We start from the raw sequence: 7,149 nt of genomic DNA, 5'->3' as shown, positions 1-7,149 counted from the left end.
GCTTTAAAATGCATTTAACTCGCTTTTCATTGTTGAAAAAAATGTAAATGTTGTTTTGGGGGAGGGAGAAGCTGGGAAAGCATCGTTGCGATCAGACAAGCCTTCATTTCTGACTTCCGCCCCTTTGCAAGAAATGGGGAGAATATTGAGGTACGGGATGGGGTTCCTCCGTGTGGCTGGAGGCATTGGCCTCGGTTGTTGCTTAGGAGGTGCTGGGTTTGGAGGTGTATGGGCCAGGTGTTGGGGAGTAGCTTTGCAGCAGGGAGAAACAAAAGCTCTGCATGACGGGCTCCCTTTGGGGGGTGTTTGTCACCCCATTTCCCAGCCTTTTCCACCCACCCTAATCCTTTGAACTTGGAAGTCTGGAGCAAGGGCGCCAGCAGGATTTCTTTAAAAAAAACACAACAAAAATCATAATAAATCATTTTTAAGCTGTATTATTTTTTACTTATTTATTGACAGGTAGTACATAAAGCTACAGATGCTCCTCAGCTTACGACCACAGTTAGGACCAGAATTTCGGTCACTAAGTGATGCAGCAAAGTGAGATGTTGCATATACCTACAACATAATGTACAGATAATTCTTGATCGCAGAATTTCCGTTGCTGAATATCTTCTCTCGTACTTAGTGGGTTGTGCTTGATACCGCCGGCTGTGTTGGTTAAGATACTTGTGTGGCTGTTAAGCAAATCTGGCTTGCCGGAAAGGGGGTGACCTCCTGACTCCAGGGATGCTGCAGCCGCCATCGGTATGTGCCGTTGGCCAAGCGCCCGAACTTCGATCGCGCGATCTTGCGTTGGCTGCCGTGATGGTCAGAAGTGCAAGGACTGGTCCCAGGTCACTTTTTTCAGTGTTGTCGTAACTTTGAGCAGTTGCTAAACGGATGTAAGCCCGGGCGACTCGCTGTATAGAAAAACATAAGATTTCATGAACTTTTAAAATGGACCACCTAGAACCCCAAAGTTCGAAAAACTTAGATCAGGGTGTAAAAACTCTGCACCGAGAACCCTGATCTGGAGGGCACCCCAGTTGGAGGGCTTGGACACGAATCCTTATCCTGGTCACCAGGAAGTGTAAGATGAGACAGGAAGTTGCTTCTCGGTTTCAGTCATTAAGCGGAAGCAGATTCTGGAAGGGGCTGCGTGGAAGGCATTCCTGCCTGCTTTCTGTCATCATTTTACAGGTGTGAGAGGGTCAGAAAAGGCTGGACTTTTCGTTAGAGTCCCCCCCCCCAAAGACTGGAGGAATGGAGGAAGTCCCCAATTTACGACAATCATTGGGACTGGAAAATTCATTGCTAAGTGTGACATCACGTGACAAAGAGTTGTGACCTTCTCTGCTGGCGTCCCCGTTGGTTTTGCTTGTCGGAAGACGGCTGGGAAACTCGCAAGTGTCAGTTGTGTTACTATGGGACACTGTGACCATCCTAAATGTGCAAGCAGGTTGCCAGCTGCCCAGATTGAAATTGTGTGGCCATGGGAATACTGGCACGGTCATAAGTGCAAGGACTTGTCGCAAGGCACTTTTCCCAGTGCTGTCATAGCTTAGAACGGTTGCTAAAGAAATGGCTGTAAGTGGAAAACTGCACCTAAATGTTGGCATTGTGCTGCCAAGGAAACGCCCTGGACGTCTTCTTGAGGTCACCAGGAATCCGCTTCCATGCGAGGTCTTTGCCTGACGCCCTTAACTGAGCCCTGCAATTACAGTTGTAAGCTGTGGTGGTTGTAAAGGCAGCCGTGAGACGTCAGAACTTCCAAACCAGGTCGTAGGTCCCTTTTTGGGTCGTCTGCCGTAACTTTGTCACTAAGCAGTCAGTCCTAAAGTGAGGAGTGCCTGTAGCTCAGCCTGGGGCTCCCAGTTGCAGTGGGACTGTTCTTGGCTCTGCCAGCTGGGGATGATGGAAGTTCACAGCCAGGGGGCGGGGCGTGTGGTGCTGGGGTCCTGTAGAAGGGGGTGGCATGCTCTCCTTGGACACTTTGAGGGGCTGGGAGTGGTGGCCTCTCAGTTGGTGGAAGTAGCCCTGTCTCGAGGGAGGGGAGGGCACCCTTTGCCCAAAACTTGGCAGATGCGCCTGGGTGTCGCATAAAGACCAAGGGAGCTTTGATTGCACCGTCAAAACTCCCATCTCGGCTACACCCGCAGACAAACTGGCAACCTGCGTTTCATCTCTGTTGCCCAACAGCTGGGCTGCTCCCTTTCCCGGCGATAATAAATGGGTATCAAGCTCATCAAAGTCGGAATCACAGGGCTGCAAGGGACCGTGGAGTCCTTGTGGTCCAATCCCCCCTCCCCCCCACCCAAGCCCTTGTCTTGACAGGAGGAGCCTTAGCCTCTAGATTGGATGAAGCCACCGCTCCCAGAATCCTCAGCCTTGTGGAATTCTGGGAGTGGTAGTCTCAACATCTGCAGGAGCCACCTTGGAAAAGATGTTTTTTTGCGTATTTTCTGTGCAGCTTTCTTAGGACAGCTGCGTGGCCATCGTAGCCATTGCCATGTTAATTATGGCCACGCTTGTTTGCTGGCATAAGGTCTGATTGGGTCAGAGTCCACTTACACAGTTGTGTCCAGTTCTGGACAGTGCATTTCAGGAATTTACAAAGCGGTGCAGGTCCAAAGGAGAGCAACTAAGATGAACTGGGACCTGGAAGGAAAAAAAACTTCGTGGTTGTTTTGCCTTCAGAGGAAAATAAAAACTGTGGCTCAGGTTAGTTGGCTTCAAATAGAGGCAGTCCTCGATTTACAACAGTTTGTTGAGCAACCAAAGTTACAACAGTACTGGAAAAAGTGACTTATGACCGTTGCAGCATCCTCAGGGTCACGTGATCAGAATTAAGATGCTTGGCAACTGGCTCATATTTTCGATGGTTGCCGTGTCCCGGGGTCACGTGATCCCCTTTCGCGACCGTTTGACAAGCAAAGTCAATGGGGAAGAAGCGGGATTCACTTAACAACCGTGCGACTGACTTAATGACTGCAGTGATTCTCTTAACAGTTGTGGCAAGGAAGGTCATACAATGGCAAAATTCACTTAAAACCAACTTGTTTAGCAATGGGAATTTTGGGCTCTGTTGTGGTCATAAGTCAAGGACTACGTGTATGAGCAGGATTTGTATAGAAGAGAAGGCAGAGTTGTTCAGAAGAACAATGGGTATAAATTACAAGGAAGCAAATGTTGATGGGACCTCAAGAAAAACTTCCTAGGGCAAACGCTGTTCAAAAAGGGAAATGGTGGACTCCCCTTGGCTGGAGGGATTTAATTATGGTGAGGCTTAATTATGGTGATCCATAATGTTGCTGACTGTGACATGCAATGTAATTAGAGCTTCATCTGAACGCTGTTAATGGATAAAGGAATTCTGGCTAAACAAAACAACCTGCAAAATAATGCTTTGTGTTAATCTTTATTGAAAATGGTGCACTAATAGTCGCTGTCTTTGTGGGTGAAAATATGGGCTTTCTGATACTCTTAAGAGGGTAAATCAGGGAACCAGTTCTCAGGGAAGAGGGCAATTGGATGGATGTTTGAGAGACCTTCCCTATAGAAAAACCTACATTGTTTGATTGCCATGATTGGAGTCTACCCTTCAAGTTTATGGCTGGACCATTGCCAAAAACAGCCTCTATTAATCCATGGCCATTAACCCATTGTTAGTCTTCCCATTAATGGGCATCCAAAAACAGGAAATGCAATACTCCATGGAGGTCTTAAAGAACTTCAGCAGAAGATCTGCAGAGCAGTTATGTATGGTCTAATTTCAGAATCCATCAGCATGAGGTAAAAAGTGGTGTCCATGGGAGGACATCAAGGAGGACTGTCTTCTGCAGAAAGCACATTGCTTTCATCTCAAGGTTGCCAAAGAATATTGGATGACTTAGCAGCGGTTGGAACCATGCTCTGTGGACAGATGAGCCATTGGAGAACTTTTTGGCTTTGCCGAGAAATGATATATCTGGAGAAGTCCATTCATTTCAACAGAAGAAGCTCTCCTTCCTGTCATAAAGCAGACGGTGTGAGCATCTAACTTGAGGTTGCTTTGCAGCTTCAGAATCTGGATGGTCTTCACCCTTGGGGGAATGGTAGATTCTGGATTGTACCAGAATATTTTATCGGAGAATGTCAAGGTGTCCGTCCATAAGTTGAAACTTAACATGGCAGCAATCCTGAATGCACGAATACATTTACCACAGAAGGGTTGAAGCCAAAGAAATTTTGCATTTGAAAATGGCTGAGTTGACCACTTGATCTTAACCCAACTGAAACAGGGTGGCATGAACTGAAGAGACGAGTTTGGTCAAGATGGTCCCCCAATATCCGTGAATTAAAGCTGTTTTGAAAAGAAGGAGGGGCCAGAATATCTCCTGGGGGATGCGTATGATGCACGAGGACAGGAAACCTTTGGCTGAAGTCCCAACTCCAAAAAGAGGAGCTATCACCTCCTCACTTGCGAGAAGTCCTGCCTACTTTTCCTGACGAAGATGGTGAATATTGGTTCAGTGAACGCAACAAAGGCTTGGCACCGTACACAAGTTGTGTATTGTTTGTTTAACTAGGATGTCTTTATCTATTAATAGGACTTGGATAAAGCTCTGCTCATAGAACAGATTGTAGAAGTCACATTCTGGCTAGACTATAGGTAGAACTTCTAAAGGCCTTGCAGGCCTCATGGAAGACCTGCAAGTGATTTCCAAAGCAGACAAGTGTCAGGAGAAAAACCCACACAGATTTGTGGTCTCTTTTTCTCTTCTGTGATTCTGATAATTGATAGACACTTGTTTGCTGAACTTCAAGAATTTGTGGGTAGTTATCAACTTACAATCATTCATTCCATATAGAATATTCTTTATTGACCAAGTGTGATTGGACACACAAGGAATTTGTCTCCGGTGCAGAAGCTCTCAGTGTACATACAAACAACAAAGTGATAAATCATAAATCAGAAAATAGTCATAAAACATAAGATACAAATAAAGTGATAACCCATAAGATACTAATAGGAGAAGTTAATAGGAAAGAGGAGAAGGGTAACAGCAATACAGCCCTACATTCAAAATTACAACGACACTGAAAAAAGTGACTTACAACCAACTGTCCCACTTAACGTCCATCATAGTATTTCCACAGTTATTTGGTCAGAAAGCCTGGCCAAATTAGAACTAGTCAAGTTTAGCATTGTGCAAACATGGCTATTCAGCACCAGAATCATACTCAGCCATCTAGGGTGGAATTAACCCAAGGTGGCTTATTTAACAAATCATGATCAAATATGGCTCAGTGCAGAGAATGGGTCTGAACAGGGTGAGGTCTTGTGCAACCCATTCCTGGTTGCGTTCCAGTATTATTAGGTGAAAAAGGTTTATTACCTTGGAAAAGGTGTGACCCTAACTGGAGAGGCAGGAAAGTCTTGGGGATGGGTCGGTAGGACTTCCATTGGTCTGGATGACCTCAGCCTCTATTCTAGACTGACTTGCAGATAGATCTAGAAAAGAGGATAGCCCTGATCCCGTTGAAGCCTGGTCCCGGGTCTTGTGTTCATGGTCTGCAGTCATGGGGAGAAATGACTGAAAGTCCCTCCCCCCTTCTCCAGCTTCCCTGGCTGACCCCATATTCAGGGACAATCTTCATTAGGTCGATAAAAAAGTTTTAAAAGGGTTTCAAATGTCTTGAACCCTCTTCAGTCCAGTCCGCCCCCTTCGTGGAGGGCTCGAAAAAGGTGGATGGGAATTTGAAGCTTTGGGTCTGGGGGACGAAGGGGAGGTATCCGTTGGGTTTTACTGGCTGTAGAGACCCCATAATGTTTACAAACCCATAAAATTGCGGGATATAAATTCCAGCTGTTTGGGCTGAGAGGCGCCTCCCTAATGGCCACAAGGGGGGGGGGAGCTGAGAAGACCCAGGTGCTTCTTGATTTTGACAGCAGAGCCCTGGACTTTGAAGGGGCTTATGGGGGTCTCTGGGGAGCTGGGAGGCAGACGTCGAAGGAAGCCAGGCCGTTTACTCAGTCCTCCCAAGAGAGAAAGAGTCTGGGAGACGCTACTGTGTCCCCTTCTTGTCTTCTTCAAAGGACCCGAAACTTGCCCAGCTGGTCCCTCAGTCTCCCGTTGTCCACCTGCCAATCGGCCTCCTTGCGCTGGGTTGAACCTTTTTTGAAATGATCTCCCCAGAAGATGGATGTGGTAGCTGAGAACAAAATGGTCTGGTTATTTGTTCTTTTGGGAACTGCCAAACAATGTTGGGGTTGCAATGCCAGTCTTTGACTTATGTCCACAAGTAAATTCTGGGACCAGAATTGCTGTTACTAATCAGGCAGGGCTGATTTTATGATCTTCTTTGCCATGGTTTCCTTCGTGTCCTTCCTTCCTTCCCTCCCTCCCTCCCTCTCTCCCCTCCCCGACTTACAACCACAATTGAGATTAGAGTTTCTGTTGTTAAACAAGGCAGTTAAGTGAGTTGTGCATGTTAAAACTTCTCAACCCATTAAACCTTGACGTAATTTGTTAATTCTGTTCTTGCTGGGACATGCAGCATCTTCCACCTTTGTCCCTCTGGGGGCCTGCTCCCCCCGTCTTTGTGACTCCCCCATTGGTTGGACTTGGGATGCCCGATCTTGTGGAGCTTTCAGTATCCTGAAGTGCTGGAGCCAGCCTTGAGGTGCCGCCTCCCACAGTTTGATTCTGGGCACCTTTACCAGCTGGTCAAAACATGCCCAGAGTCTCTTCGTCCTTCCTTCGTCCTTCGAGCGAGCTTCTCCTTTACTTCCTCCAACCGTTCCAGATACACCCAATTCTTGCTTTATATGGCCCAGAGCTAAAATAAGGAATCATAACAGCAACCAACCCTACTTGCATATATATCTCATACTTGGTCTTGGTTCTTTCTGCAGCTCACTTTTGGACCTTGGACCACATGGTAGCCCTTGTGGATGCTGAGATCCAGGACTTGCCACGCTAACCGGGACAGGAGGGAGCGTCCGGCCCAGCGGCTGAGCTCTTCAGCGGCCCGGCTATGCGCAGCTGCTGCCGGGGCTGAGTGGGCAGGCAAGAGACGGTTCTTCAGCACCCTTTGGGTTGGTGAGTGTTGCTTTCGTTGGGGAGGCCTGCCTGGAAGATGGACTTTCAACTTGGGGGGGGGGGCTGTTTGTTTCCCACT

General features: G+C 47.3%; 1 protein-coding gene across 2 annotated transcripts in view; it reads left to right on the top strand.

Moving 5' to 3' along the window:
* The window catches only part of VANGL2 (VANGL planar cell polarity protein 2), a 33,885-nt gene that overhangs the window by 3,001 nt on the left and 23,735 nt on the right, over window positions 1-7,149 (top strand). For both annotated transcript variants that reach the window (XM_039359910.1, XM_039359909.1), the window contains exon 2: window positions 6,884-7,070. The gene's annotated coding sequence lies outside the window, so the exon portion shown is untranslated. The remainder of the gene's footprint in view (window positions 1-6,883; window positions 7,071-7,149) is intronic.

Source organism: Crotalus tigris, unplaced genomic scaffold, assembly GCF_016545835.1.
Source record: "Crotalus tigris isolate CLP2741 ecotype Arizona unplaced genomic scaffold, ASM1654583v1 scf7180000019143.106728444:792265, whole genome shotgun sequence".
In the NCBI taxonomy this organism is placed as follows: domain Eukaryota; kingdom Metazoa; phylum Chordata; class Lepidosauria; order Squamata; family Viperidae; genus Crotalus; species Crotalus tigris.
Note: the sequence above shows the minus strand (reverse complement) of the source record. Positions and strands in the feature narration are given on the sequence as shown.